We start from the raw sequence: 15,597 nt of genomic DNA, 5'->3' as shown, positions 1-15,597 counted from the left end.
TGTGTATCCTGCTGCTTTAGGGTGTAGAGTTCTGTAGATGTCTATTAGGTCCATCTGTTCTAATGTGTTGTTCAGTGCCTCTGTCTCCTTATTTATTTTCTGACTGTTTGATCTGCCCTTTGGAGTGAGTGGAGTTTTGAAGTCTCCTAGAATGAATGCATTGCATTCTATTTTTCCCCTTTTAATTCTGTTAGTATTTGTTTCACATATTTAGGTGCTCCTGTGTTGAGTGCATAGATATTTATAATGGTTATATCCTCTTGTTGGACTAACCCCTTTATCATTATATAATGTCCTTCTTTGTCTCTTGTGACTTTGTTTTGAAGTCTATTTTGTCTGATACAGGTACTGCGACTCCTATTTTTCTCCATATTAGTTTCATGAAATACCTTTTTCCATCACTTTACTTTCAGTCTGTGTATGTCTTTGGGTTTGAAGTGAGTCTCTTGTAAGCCACATATAGAGAGATCTTGTTTCTCTAATTCATTCAGTGACTCTAAGTCTTTTGATTGGTTCATTCAGACCATTTACATTTAGGGTGATTATCAATAGGTATGTACTTATTGTCATTGCAGGCTTTAGATTCATGGTTACCAAAGGTTCAAGGGTAACTTCCTTACTATCTAAGAGTCTAACTTAACTCACTTGGTATGCTATTATAAACACAACCTAAAGGTTCTTTTTCTCCTTTTTCTTCCTCCTCTATTCTTTATATATTAGGTATCATATTTTGTACTCTTTGTCTATGCTCTGACTGACTTTGAGGATAGTTGATTTAATTTTGCATATGCTTAGTAATTGTTCTACTTCCTTTACTGTGGTTTTATTACCTCTGGTGACAGCTATTTAGCCTTAGGGAACACTTCCATCTATAGCAGTCCCTCCAAAATACACCATAGAGATGGTTTGTGGGATGTAAATTCTCTTAACTTTTGCTTATCTGGAAATTGTTTAATTCCTCTTTCAAATTTAAATGAGAACCTTGCTGAGTAGAGTATTCTTCGTTTGAAGCTCTTCTGCTTCATTGCAGTAAATATATCATGACACTCCCTTCTGGCCTGTAAGTCTTCTGCTGAGAAGTCTGATGATAGCCTGATGGGCCTTCCTTTGTATGTGATCTTTTTCTCCTGGCTGCTTTTAATAGTCTGTCCTTATCCTTGATCTTTGCCATTTTTAATTATTATATGTCTCGGTGTTGTCTTCCTTGGGTCCCTTGTTTTTGAGAGATCTCTGTGCTCCTCCATGGGCCTGAGAGACTATATCCTTCTCCAGAATTGGGGGAACTTTTTAGCACTTCCTTCCTCAAAGACACTTTCTAACACCCTTGTTTCTCTCTCTTCTTCTTCTGCTACCCCTATAACACGAATATTGTTCCGTTTGGATTGGTCACACAGTTCTCTCAATATTCTTTCATTCCTAGAGTACTTCTTTTCTCTCTGTGCCTCAGCTTCTTTGTATTCCTCTTCTCTAATTTCTATTTCATTTATCATCTTCTCCACCATATCTGATCTGCTTTTAAACCCTCCACTGTATTCTGTAATGACTGGATCTCCATCCTAAATTCGTTCCTGAGTTCTTGAATATTTTTCTGTACCTCCATGAACATGTTTATGATTTTTATTTTGAAATCTTTTCTTGTCGATTGATGAGTTCAGTTTCATTTGACCCTTTTTCTGGTGTTTGTGGGATTTTGGTTTAAAACAGGTTCCTTTGACATTTCATATGTGTATATGCCACACTCTAGTGCTCAGAATCTCTACTCTCTGGAACTGCTCAGCCCCTGGAGCGATGTCAGGGCACGCAGGGGAGCAGTGCTGCTGCCTGGTGGGAGAAAATATCTGTTTTCTGCTTTCTGTCTGCTCTGCCTCTCTCCACTGCCAGAACCATGGGCCAAATACACAGGTGTAAGCCTCTACGCTTTGCTTTTGTAGGTGCCATAGGTGGGGCTTCCCTCTGGCATGCCTGACACCAGGGCAAGGGCTGCTGGTTTGCAAGCCATGTGCAGGCTAACTGGGAGGAAGTTGCAGCAGGCTATGTACCATGGTGGGGGTCCTTGGAGCTGCTTAGCCACCCAGTGGGATGGAGTGCCTGAAGTTCCTGAAAGTTCCCAACCTGCTGAGCAGACAGTCCAGACAAATTTGGCTACCTTTCCTTTCACCTGAGCAGTAAACTCATTGCAATCCTTGTCCCTTTAGCAGCCCTCTCACTGTAAGGAATTTTCTCAGGCTGCCCGCCTTTCTTTTGTCCCAGAGCAGCTGGATATGGATCGGTTTTCCACAAGTGGCTTTAGTCTCTTTCTGTCCAGGTATTTCACCTGTCTTAGCTTGTCAACCCCACTAACCACCAGAGCACCATGCAATGTAGGTTTGTGCTCCCAGAGCAGATCTCCAGGGCTAGGTGCCCCGCAGTCCCAGGCTTCTACTCCCTCCCCACTCTATTTATCTTCCTCCTGCCAGTCAGTTTGGATGGGTGAAGTCCTTGGGTCCTGCCACATCATGGCTTTGGTATATTACCCTTTTCCATGAGGTCTGTTCTTTTCTCCAGGTATATGCAGTCTGGTGCAGCCTTTTTTCCTGTTGCTGTTTTAGGATCAGTTGTATTAATTATATTTTCATATTATATGTGGTTTGGGGAGGAGTCCTCTATCTCACCTCTCACACCTCCATCTTTAATATGCTTCCTGTATAAGGTTTTCCATAGAGGAACTAATCCAAAGAAAAACTTAACTATAGAGAGGGTTGAAGAACGTTATGAGAAAGCCAAGAAATCAACTGAAAGATTCTCTGAGAGGCATATATTATGATGTTAAATAGGTTTTTGAGTAGCTGAAAAGCAACTTCATAAGTATTTTAAGCCTTCTAAAATAATGAGTAGCAATAAAGTGAAAAACAATTAACAGGATTTGAGTTTCTACATTTCACAGGCCTCAAGAAGTTTCAAAATATTCACAGAATAGGGGGCGGAGCCAACATGGTAGCATGAGTAGGACAGTGGGAATCTCCTCCCAGAAACATATATATATATATATATATTTTTTTTTTTTTTCAAGAGGGCATCTCTCATATTTATTGATCAAATGGTTGTTAATAACAATAAAATTCTGTATAGGGGACTCAATGCACAAACATTAATCAACCCCAAGCCTAATTCTCAACAGCCTCCAATCTTCTGAAGTATAACGAACAAGTTCTTACATAGTGAATAAGTTCTTACATGGTGAACAGTGCAAGGGCAGTCATATAACAGAAACTTTCGGTTTTGATCACACATCATGAACTATGAACAATCAAGTCAGATATGATTATTCATTTGATTTTTATACTTGATTTATATGTGAATCCCACATTTCTCCCTTATTTATTTATTTTTTTAAATAAAATGCTGAAGTGGTAGGTAGATGCAAGATAAAGGTAGAAAGCATAATTTAGTGCTGTAAGAGGGCAAATGTAGATGATCAGGTCTGTGCCTATAGACTAAGTATTAATCCAGGCTAGACAAGGGCAACAAAACATCCACAGATGCAGAAGATTTCTCTCAGAACAGGGGGGGTGAGGTTCTAAGCTTCGCCTCTGTTGATCCCCAATTTCTCACCTGATGGCCCCCCTGTGCCTGTGCCTGTTTTAGGTTGTTCCTCCCTTGAGGAATCTTACCTGTCTCTGGCTAACCATCCAAATGATTCATTTTTTTTTTTTTTTTTGAGAGGGCATCTCTCATATTTATTGATCAAATGGTTGTTAACAACAATAAAATTCAGTATAGGGGGGTCAACGCTCAATGTACAATCATTAATCCATCTCAAGCCTAATTCTCGTCAGTCTCCAATCTTCTGAAGCATAACGAACAAGTTCTTACATGGTGAACGAATTCTTACATAGTGAATAAATTCTTACATGGTGAACAGTACAAGGGCATTCATCACAGAAACTTTCGGTTTTGATCATGCAATATGACCTATAAACAATCAGGTCAAATATGAATATTCGTTTGATTTTTGTACTTGATTTATATGTTGATCCCACATTTCTCCTATTATTATTATTATTTTTATTTTTAATAAAATGCTGAAGTGGTAGGTAGATGCAAGATAAAGGTAGAAAACATAGTTTAGTGCTGTAAGAAGGCAAAAAAACATATATATTTTTGAAAATACAACAAATACAACTAATCCTAAAAGAGAGACCAGAAGACACAGGACAACAGCCAGACTACATCCACACGTGCGAGAGCCCAGCACCTGGTGAAAGGGGTAAGATACAACCCCCGGCCCAGCAGGACCCAAGCACACCTCCCCCCATCTCCCGGCGGGAGGGAGAGGGAGCCCAGGACTCCTAAACACCCAGCCCGAGCCACCCGCACCAGAGCGCAGACACAGTGCATGCGTGGAGGGCTGGAAACTAGGGAAGCAGGGCAGCAAACCTCTGAGCGGGTTCTGAAGCTGATGCCCCAAAGCTGACAAAGAAAAGCAAGTGCTTTTTGAAAGTCTTAAAGGGACAGGGATGTAACAGCTGGACAGAAACAACACAGGTCACAGCCCAGTGGCTGGAAATTACAGGGAAAACTGGGCGCACTAACCCCCTGGGCAACAGCTCTGAGACTCCTCACGGAGGTAAACAGCCAAACAGCCCCTGCGCCCATTACCCCTCCAGGCGCTGTGAAAGCAGAGAAGCAGCCTAAGGCAGACCACGCCCTCAGAAAGGGAGATTCCTCCATATCAGTGGGCAAGACACAAAGACCCAGTCTACACGCAATTACCCAACACAAGCCACTAGGGGTCGCAGTTGTCCCAGTAAAGAAAGGCCACTAGCAAGTGAAAAGTTTGGCCCTCCCAGCTGACAGTCAATAGCACCTGTCAACATGAAAAGGCAAAAAAATATGATCCAGACAAGACTAACCCAGACAGCTTCAGCATCTGCTACATCTTCCCCTGAGAAGGAACCTGGGGAGACATATTTAACCAGTCTTCCTGAAAAAGAATTCAAAACAAAAGTCATAATCATGCTGACGGACTTCTAGAGAAATATGCAAGAACTAAGGAAGGAGAATACAGAAATAAAACAAGCTCTGGAAGGACTTCAAAACAGAATGCACGAGATGCAAGAGACCATTTATGGACCAGAAAACAGAGAACAGGAATGCAGAGAAGCTGATGCAGAGAGAGATAAAAGGATCTTCAGGAATGAAAGAATTCTAAGAGAGCTGAGTGACCAATCAAAATGGAACAATATCTGCATTATAGGGGTACCAGAAGAAGAAGAGAGAGGAAAAGGGGATAGAAAGTGTCTTTGAAGAAATAATTGCCGAAAACTTCCCCAAACTAGGGGAAGAAATGGCCTCTCAGACCACAGAGGTACACAGAACTCCCATGACAAGGGACCCAAGGAGGGCAACACCAAGACACATAATAATTAAAATGGCAAAGATCAAGGACAAGGACAAAGTATTAAAGGCAGCCAGAGAGAGAAAAAAAGGTCACCTACAAAGGAAAACCCATCAGGCTATCATCAGACTTCTCAACAGAAACCCTACAGGCCAGAAGAGAATGGCATGATATACTTAATGCAATGAAACAGAAGGGCCTCGAACCAAGACTACTGTATCTAGCACGAATATCATTTAAATATGAAGGAGGGATTAAACAATTCCCAGACAAGCAAAAGTTGAAGGAATTTGCCTCCCACAAACCACCTCTACAGGGAATCCTACAGGGAATGCTCTAGATGGGAGCACTCCTAAAAAGAGCACAGAACAAAACACCCAACATATGAAGAAGGGAGGAGGAGGAATACGAAGGGAGAGAAATAAAGAATCATCAGACCGTGTTTATAATAGCTCAACAAGCGAGTTAAGTTAAACAGTATGATAGAAAAGAAGCTAACCCTGAACCTTTGGTAACCACAAACTTAAAGCCTGCAATGGCAATAAGTACATACCTTGCAATAATCACCCTAAATGTAAATGGACTGAATGCACCAATCAAAAGACACAGAGTAACAGAATGGATAAAAAAGCAAGATCCATCTATATGCCGCTTACAAGAGACTCACCTCAAACCCAAAGACATGCACAGACTTAAAGTCAAGGGATGGAAAAAGATATTTCATGCAAACAACAGAGAGAAGAAAGCAGGTGTTGCAATTCTGGTATCAGACAAAACACACTTCAAAATAAAGAAAGTAACAAAAGACAAAGAAGGGCATTACATATGATAAAGGACTCAGTCCAACAAGAGGATATAACCATTATAAATATATATGCACCCAATACAGGAGCACCAACATACCTGAAACAAATACTAACAGAACTAAAGGAGGAAATAGAATGCAATACATTCATTCTAGGACACGTCAACACACCATTCACTCCAGAGGACAGATCCACAAGACAGAAAATAAGTAAGGACACAGAGGCACTGAACAACACACTAGAACAAATGGACCTAATAGACATCTACAGAACTCTACATCCAAAAGCAACAGGATACACATTCTTCTCAAGTGCACATGGAACATTCTCCAGAATAGACCACATACTACACCACAAAAAGAGCCTCAGTAAATTCTAAAAGATTGAAATCCTACCAACCAACTTTTCAGACCAAAAAGGCATAAAACTAGAAATAAACTGTACAAAGAAAGCAAAAAGGCTCACAAACACATGGAGGCTTAACAACACACTCCTAAATAATCAATGGATCAATGACCAAATCAAAATGGAAATCCAGCAATATATGGAAACAAATGACAACAACACAAAGCCCCAACTACTGTGTGACACAGCAAAAGCAGTCTTAAGAGGAAAGTATATAGCAATCCAGGCATATTTAAAGAAGGAAGAACAACCCCAAATGATGGTCTAATGTCACAATTATTGAAATTGGAAAAAGAAGAACAAATGAGGCCTAAGGTCAGCAGAAGGAGGGACATAATAAAGATCAGAGAAGAAATAAATAAAATTGAGAAGAATAAAACAATAGCAAAAATCAATGAAACCAAGAGCTGGTTCTTCAAGAAAATAAACAAAATAGATAAGCCTCTAGCCAGACTTATTAAGAGGAAAAGAGAGTCAACAAAAATCAACAGTATCAGAAATGAGAAAGGAAAAATCACAACTGACCCCACAGAAATACAAAGAATTATTAGAGAGTACTATGAAAACCTATATTCTAACAAGCTGGGAAACCTAGGAGAAATGGACAACTACTAGAAAAATACAATCTTCCAAGACTGACCCAGAAAGAAACAGAAAATCTAAACAGACCAATTACCAGCAATGAAATTGAAGCGGTAATCAAAAAACTACCAAAGAACAAAACCCCTGGGCCAGATGGATTCACCTTGGAATTTTATCAGACATACAGTGAAGACATAATACCCATTCTCCTTAAAGTTTTCCAAAAAATAGAAGAGGATACTCCCAAACTCATTCTATGAAGCTAACATCACCCTAATACCAAAACCAGGCAAAGACCCCACCAAAAAAGAAAACTACAGACCAATATCCCTGATGAACGTAGATGCAAATATACTCAACAAAATATTAGCAAACCGAATTCAGAAGTACATCAAAAGGATCGTACACCATGACCAAGGGGGATTCATCCCAGGGATGCAAAGATGGTACAAGATTCGAAAGTCCATCAACATCATCCACCACATCAACAAAAAGAAAGACAAAAACCACATGATCATCTCTATAGATGCTAAAAAAGCATTTGACAAAGTTCAACATCCATTCATAATAAAAACTCTCAGCAAAATGGGAATAGAGGGCAAGTACCTCAACATAATAAAGGCTATTTATGATAAACCCACAGCCAACATTATATTGAACAGTGAGAAGTTGAAAGCTTTTCCTCTGAGATTGGGAACTAGACAGGGATGCCCACTCTCCCCACTGTTAATTTAACATAGTACTGGAGGTCCTAGCCACGGCAATCAGACAAAACAAAAAAATACAAGGAATCCAGATTGGTAAAGAAGAAGTTAAACTGTCACTATTTGCAGATGACATGATACTGTACATAAAAAACCCTAAAGACTCCACCCCAAAACTACTAGAACTGATATCATAATACAGCAAAGTTGCAGGATACAAAATTAACACACAGAAATCTGTGGCTTTCCTATACATTAACAATGAACCAACAGAAAGAGAAATCAGGAAAACAACTCCATTCACAATTGTATCAAAAAAAATGAAATACCTAGGAATAAACCTAACCAAAGAAGTGAAAGACTTATACTCTGAAAACTACAAGTCACTCTTAAGAGAAATTAAAGGGGACACTAACAGATGGAAACTCATCCCATGCTCGTGGCTAGGAAGAATTAATATCATCAAAATGGCCATCCTGCCCAAAGCAATATACAGATTTGATGCAATCCCTATCAAATTACCAGCAACATTTTTCAATGAACTGGAACAAATAATTCAGAAATTCATATGGAAACAACAAAGACCCCTAATAGCCAGAGCAATCCTGAGAAAGAAGAATAAAGTAGGGGGGATCTCACTCCTCGTCTTCAAGCTCTACTATAAAGCCATAGTAATCAAGACAATTTGGTACTGGCACAAGAACAGAGCCACAGACCAATGGAACAGACTAGAGAATCCAGACATTAACCCAGACATATATGGTCAATTAATATTTGATAAAGGAGACATGGACATACAATGGCAAAATGACAGTCTCTTCAACAGATGGTGCTGGCAAAACTGGACAGCTACATGTAGGAGAATGAAACTGGACCTTTGTCTAATCCCATATACAAAAGTAAACTCAAAATGGATCAAAGACCTGAATGTAAGTCATGAAACCATTAAACTTGTGGAAAAAAACATAGGCAAAACCTCTTAGACATAAACATGAGTGACCTCTTCTTGAATATATCTCCCCGGGCAAGGAAAACAACAGCAAAAATGAACAAGTGGGACTATATTAAGCTGAAAAGCTTCTGTACAGCAAAAGACGCCATCAATAGAACAAAAAGGAACCCTACAGTATGGGAGAATATATTTGAAAATGACACATCCAATAAAGGACTTGATGTCCAGAATATACAAAGAGCTCACATGCCTCAACAAAACAAAAAACAAATAACCCAATTAAAAAATGGCCAGAGGAACTGAAACAGACAGTTCTCCAAAAAAGAAATACAGATGGCCAACAGACACATGAAAAGATGCTCCACATCGCTAATTATCAGAGAAATGCAAATTAAAACTACAATGAGGTATCACCTCACACCAGTAAGGATGGCTGCCATCCAAAAGACAAACAACAACAAATGTTGGCGAGGGCTGTGGGAGAAAGGGGGAACCCTCCTACACTGCTGGTGGGAATATAAATTAGTTCAACCCATTGTGAGGGAAAGCAGTATGGAGGTACATCAAAAATGCTCAAAAACAGGCTTACCATTTGACCCAGGAAATTGCACTCCTAGGAATTTACCCTAAGAACGCAGCAATCAAGTTTTGAGAAAGACAGATGCACCCCTATGTTTATCGCAGCATTATTTACAATAGCCAAGAATTGGAAGCAACCTAAATGTCCATTGGTAGATGAATGGATAAAGAAGATGTGGTACATATACACAATGGAATACTACTCAGCCATAAGAAAAGGGCAAATCCTACCATTTGCAGCAACATGGATGGAGCTGGACGGTATTATGCTCAGTGAAATAAGCCAAGTGGGGAAAGAGAAATACCAAATGATTTCACTCATCTGCGGAGTATATGAACAAAGGAAAAACTGAAGGGAACAAAAACAGCAGCAGAATCACAGAACTCAAGAATTGACTAACAGGTACCAAAGGGAAAGGGAACTGGGGGAGGGATGGGTGGGGTAAGGGAGGGATAAGGGGGGGGGAAGAAAAAGGGGGGTTACTAAGATTAGCATTCCATGGGGGAGATGGGAGAAAGGGGAGAGGGCTGTACAACACAGAGAAGACAAGTAGTGATTCTACATTTTTGCTATGCTGATGGACAGTGACTGTAAAAGGGGTTAATGAGGGGGGACCTGGTATATGGGGAGAGCCTAGTAAACATAATATTCGTCATGTAAGTGTAGATTAATGATTAAAAAAAAAAAAGCAGTTCCTGTGTGGTGACCTCCAATGAGTTCTTACACAATGGTATAAAAGGATATATAAAAGTGTAGGCAAAGGGTCTGTTTGTGTTTATACAGAGGATCAAAGCCTAATTTGGCTACCCAGAAAAATGAACTAAGAGACGATATGAAAAATAACTTCCAACATCAGCACTCTCTGGAAGACTCATGCCAGAAGATGATCATCAAAAAACCTCAACAAAGATCCATGTGCTGCTACAGCTGTAGATGTACTCATCCCACCGGTTCCTGGACTTGCCATGGGAATGAAGACGGAGATATCTAAGCTGGCCTGTGCATACAGTAAAAGAACAAATTTGACTGGATCTACACTGTTGGAACTCAACCAAGAATTAGGAGAAGTGCAAATTGTAGCGCTCCAAAATCTTACAACTACAGACTATTTACTGTTAAAAGAACATATGGGATGTGAACAGTCCCCCAGGAATGGGTTGTTTTAATTTGTCTGATTTCTCTCAGACTGATCAAGTTCAGGTGGACAATATCCGACCATATCATAGGTAAGTTTTCACAAAATGCCTAAGGTGCCTAACTGGTTTTTCTTGGTTTCACTGGAGATGGCTTGGTAATTATAGGTCTGCTTTGGTGATGTAACTGTACTCCTATTATGTTAATGTGTGTGCACAATTTAATTAGTAGTTTAAATCCTATACATGCTGAAGTTACTCTACAAGAAGATATATCAAAAGAAATAATCAATCTTCCCATGTTTTCTTCCACCTGCTACTTCTATAGCTTTTCTTCTTCCTTCCTAATTACAACCCTTGAATAGAATTCGTGCCTCATATCGAATTTACCGAGTATCATAATTCTTCCAAGTGGTAAAGATACCTCAAGACAAATGCTGGGCATAGAAGCCACAGGGCATATATCTGCAAAGAAGTAAAAAGCTAACCTTTTCAAACAATATGGCTTCTCTCTCACTTACGAACTTTTGCATTTCCCTGTATGGCCCCCGGAAGATGACTGGTTTAGCCAGAGGACGGGTAAGATTCCTCAAGGGAGGAACAACCTAAGACAGGCATAGCCGCAGGGAGGCCATCAGGTGAGAAATTGGGGGATCAACAGAGGTGAGGCTTAGAACCTCACCCCCCCTGTTTTGAGAGAAATCTTCTGCATCTGTGGATTGTTTTATTGCCCTTGTCTAGCTTGGATTAAACACATAGTCTACAGGCACACACCTGATCATCTACATTTGCTCTCTTTACAACACTAAACTATGTTTTTCTACCTTTATCTTGCATCTACCTAGCACTTCAGCATTTTTATTAAAAAAATAATAATAATAATAATAAAGGGAGAAAATGTGGGATTCACATATAAATCAAGTATAAAAATCAAACGAATATTCATATTTGACCCTGATTGTTTATAGTTCATAATGCATGATCAAAACCGAAAGTTTTTGTTGATGATGACTGCCCTTGTACTGTTCACCATGTAAGAACTTATTCACTATGTAAAGGAATTTGTTTCACCATATAAGAACTCTTGTTCGTTATGCTTCAGAAGATTGGAGACTGATGAGAATTAGGCTGGGGGTGGATTAATGATTGTGCATTGAGCATTGACTCCCCTATACAGAATTTTATTGTTGTTAACAACCATTTGATCAATAAATATGAGAAATGCCCTCTCAAAAAATAAATAAATAAATAAATAAATAAATACAGTAAAAAAAAAAAAAAGAAAAAGGATCTAACTATAACTATATGTTGTCCATAGAAGACACACTGAGACTTAACGGTACACATGCAAGCAGCCACCATGGTGAAATGATCTCACCTGATTTCCAGCTGGTGAAAGCTGGAATGGCTGAATGAGATTCAGACAAAAAAGACTTTTAAAAAATGATTTTTTTTAAGTTACTAGAGAAAAAGAAGGACATTTTGTAAAGTATAACGGTGTCAAACCAAAAGGAAGATGTAACATTTATAAACATGCATGCACCTAGTAACAGAGGACTAAAATACATGTAGCAAAAACCAATAGAATGAAGGGAGATATTGACAACCCAGCAATAATTGAAGTCTTTAAGACCCCACTTTCAATTAGACATCTAACAGACTGAAAAGTGATATGACTGAAGGAGAATTCTTCATTCCTCCCAACCCCCGACTTTAAATCTGTTCCCATTTCAGTCTTTATCTCCCTAAGGAGCAATTGCATCCATCCAATTGCTTAAGCCAAAGTCCTTTAAGTAGCTCTCTCTCACACCTCACTTCCAATCTATCAATGAATTTTATAGCTTGTCCTTTCAAAATATATCCAGAATCCATCTCTTTTTCCCTACGTCTACTTTGGTCTAAACCAGCACCATCATTCACCAGGATTACTGAATAACACTCATAACCAGATCATTCCACCCTTCCTCCCCTGGTCCCATGCTGTATGTCTCCTCACAGCAGTCAAATAAACCATGTAAAACAAATTAAATCATGTCATTACTCAATCCTGAGCTTACTCTGTCCAGTAATTTTTAAATGAAATCCAAATCCTAAGCTTCCTTTCCAGTTTTATTTCCTACTTTAAATCACTGCATTCTTATCACATTGCCCTCTTTGCTAGCCTCAGCAAGTTAAGTTGAACTTATAATGCCTAGTTTGAAAATATCACTATATGTATATATGTGTAAAAAAGTGAGAAAGGATAGTACCTATTATAAAATGTGAAAAATAATTACCTATAAGTAGGATTATACGTAATTTTCATTTTTTTCTTATTGCAAAAATGTATTTCTAATTAACACATTATTTGTTTTTATGTATTATGTAACAAAACATATGAAAAGCTTGCACAAAATTTCCTACACCAGTGTGATGATAGTATTTAACTACACAAAATTAAGAAATAAACCATGTGTGTCACAAAAAAAAATCAGAACAAAAGAAACAAACTAAAAAACTAACAAAAACCCTGCCTACAGAAACAGCTAATATTTTACCAGTAATGCTCTGGGTACTTGCATTCATTATTTCATCTAATAACTCTATGTGATGAAAACTATCCTCACATTAAGTGTAAAATGAGGTTCAGAGAGGTTAAATAAGTTGTTTGAAGTTACAGGGCAAGTGGTGAAACCCAGGTCTATCTGACTTGAATAGTCACATTCTAAATACTATTCTCAATATTGCCTCATCACAGTCACATAATACTGCAAAATTGAAATGACCTAAACATCCAGTAACAAAAGAAAGGGACATCATGTAATTATAAAAATATTACTAAAAGCTAGAATTATGTAAAAATTGAGGGACATGTTACAGGAAAAAAGCAAACTGCAACATTCCTTACCTGAGTACAGGAAAATGTAATATTTCATATGGAAATGAGCCAAAATAAACCAATCTGTTAATGTTGATTCAGTTTGGATAATGGAACTTCAGGTTTTCCTTTTGTTTCCTCTTGCTTTGTTCTATTTTCCAGATTTTCATTAAAGCATCAGAGCTGCTTAGAACAAGAAAAAATTAATTTTCATAAAGGAAAAAGTTCTGTAATAAAGGAAAACTCAGACCAGTGTCTTCCCAAAGAGCTACAAACTCCAAGTCTAGAAATAAACTAGATAAAACTTTATTACCTATCTAAAAGGTGATCTACATTCTTTCACTGGACATCTGAGGACTCCATGGACCAGGAGTTTTCTTCAAAGGATTTTTATGATGCTCTTTTTTATTTATAGCCTACTTACAAAGAGCCTATTAAGAGTTTATTGGGATTGATGGATAAGTCAGCTCAGACGGTCCAAATTTAATAATCCCTGTCTTTCCACCAGAGGAATATAATTCAAAAGTATTTTCAAACTGTTGGGAAGGAAGAAATTTCATCCAGCTTCTTCTAGCTGGTCTAAGAATGAAACTGACATGAGAAAGAAGAAAAAAACCAAGTTTATTACATAGGCGGAAGGTTCCAAGACTGTCAGGGAGAATGAGATATGTATGTGTGGGTAAAATTGTAACATTTCCAGAATATCTCGCCAGGCTTTAGTACATTTGCATATCAATAGGCGTTCAGAGGTGGAAAGAAGTGCGGCTTTAGTGCATTTGCATGATTCCTCAGGGGTGGAGAAGTCCGTCTACTTATCAAAGGTAATTACCCGGGCAAGGAGGGCTTATCTGTACCGGAGAGGTGAGGGGGAGGGCCGGTTTTGCTGCTGCTGGAGCAGGAAAGAGAGAAGGCCCTGGACTGCAGTTTGTAAGCAGTAAGCAGGTTTTAAACTTAATTTCTCCCTTTGATTGATTTCGGTTTTTAGAGGTATTTTGCTCCGGGAATTCCTCTCCCCGGACTTACAGTATGTCATCCTGAATCAAGGAGGTGGTGGTGGGGGGTGTGATCTGAGACTTTAAAGGAAAAGGTAAGTAATTTACAGGAATTTGAAAAGAGTAAATGTTTGGTCAACAAAATATTTGATGGCCACCCAAAAATGATGTAGTTCAGAGAAATTTTAACAGACATTGTCACATTCCGTCCTGTCAATCACCCCTAGATTACGTTATAATACAGCAATCTACAGTGATTTTTTTCTTCCTACCTCTAAATTCTTTTTGTGCATGGGGGGGCCTTGAACTTTGACTTTGTCAGGTTTTTTCTGAGTCTTTGGGCCTGATGGTTTTCAGCTCAAAATAATGTGCATGTCAAAATGGCACGTCTTGGGGCAACTTGCCCTTGTTGCCTACAAAACCGTTTCTGTAACGTGTACCTTGTATGAAAGTAATGGTACTTAAAAGGTAACAAAGATGGTAACAAAAAGTATAAGTGTTCAAATATGCATACTTGTCCCCAAAACACTGCCTCTGGGACAATAAACTTTTGGTTTTGCTTGGTGGTGGGGACCGAGCGCTGTGGTTTTCACGGTCTCTCAGCAAAACAAAGCCCAACTCCCGGGGTCAACAAAGTGTGCCAGGACCCGCTCGGGGCCGCCTGCTTCCTGCCTGTGGCCGCGGCGCGGCTCTTGTACCTGCTTGCCAGGCGATGGCGCAGCTGTCGGAAAAGCCTCCATGACTGCAATGGCGGCCACAACAACACGACTGACGCGCTGACGAGGCCAAGGGAGAGAGCAGACGCCGGGGCTGCGCAGCAAGGCAGGGCACAGAGGTACCGCCCAGAGGCAAATAAACCACCGGCCGCTGGGGGCCGGCTCCCAGGCAGCGCGGGTGGGGCCAGCCTGCAGGCTCTCCTCAGGCTCGCCCACCCCTTTACCCGGGGGCACGCACGCACTGAGCGCGCACGCGCCTCCCTGTGCCGAGGGGGAGGCTGATGCTGCGCCCTGCGCACTCCGGCGGGAAGCGCGCGCTCGCCAGAGGCCCGCCCCTCCAGGGGTTTCCGGCGCGCAGGTTTGGCCGCTACGCGGCCCCTCTGGCGTGGCTTTGACCAGAGGACGCCGGATCGGTAGGCTTTTCTTTGCTTGCATTCCGAGACTTCTTGAAACAAGTGTGAAACTGGGCCTAAAGTTTGAAAGGGCTTAAGTC

At 39.9% G+C, this 15,597-nt stretch overlaps 1 protein-coding gene across 1 annotated transcript in view; it reads right to left on the bottom strand.

Moving 5' to 3' along the window:
- Positions 1–15,294, bottom strand: part of LOC140846909 (bromodomain adjacent to zinc finger domain protein 2B-like) — a 191,587-nt gene extending 176,293 nt beyond the window's left edge. Inside the window, exons 1-2 of the mRNA XM_073225164.1 lie at positions 15,087–15,294; positions 13,427–13,579 (exon numbers count right to left, since the gene is read on the bottom strand). The gene's annotated coding sequence lies outside the window, so the exon portion shown is untranslated. The remainder of the gene's footprint in view (positions 1–13,426; positions 13,580–15,086) is intronic.
- Between the last annotated feature and the right edge of the window lie 303 nt (positions 15,295–15,597).

This window comes from Manis javanica, chromosome 16 (assembly GCF_040802235.1).
Source record: "Manis javanica isolate MJ-LG chromosome 16, MJ_LKY, whole genome shotgun sequence".
NCBI classification, from domain to species: Eukaryota; Metazoa; Chordata; class Mammalia; order Pholidota; family Manidae; genus Manis; species Manis javanica.
Note: the sequence above shows the minus strand (reverse complement) of the source record. Positions and strands in the feature narration are given on the sequence as shown.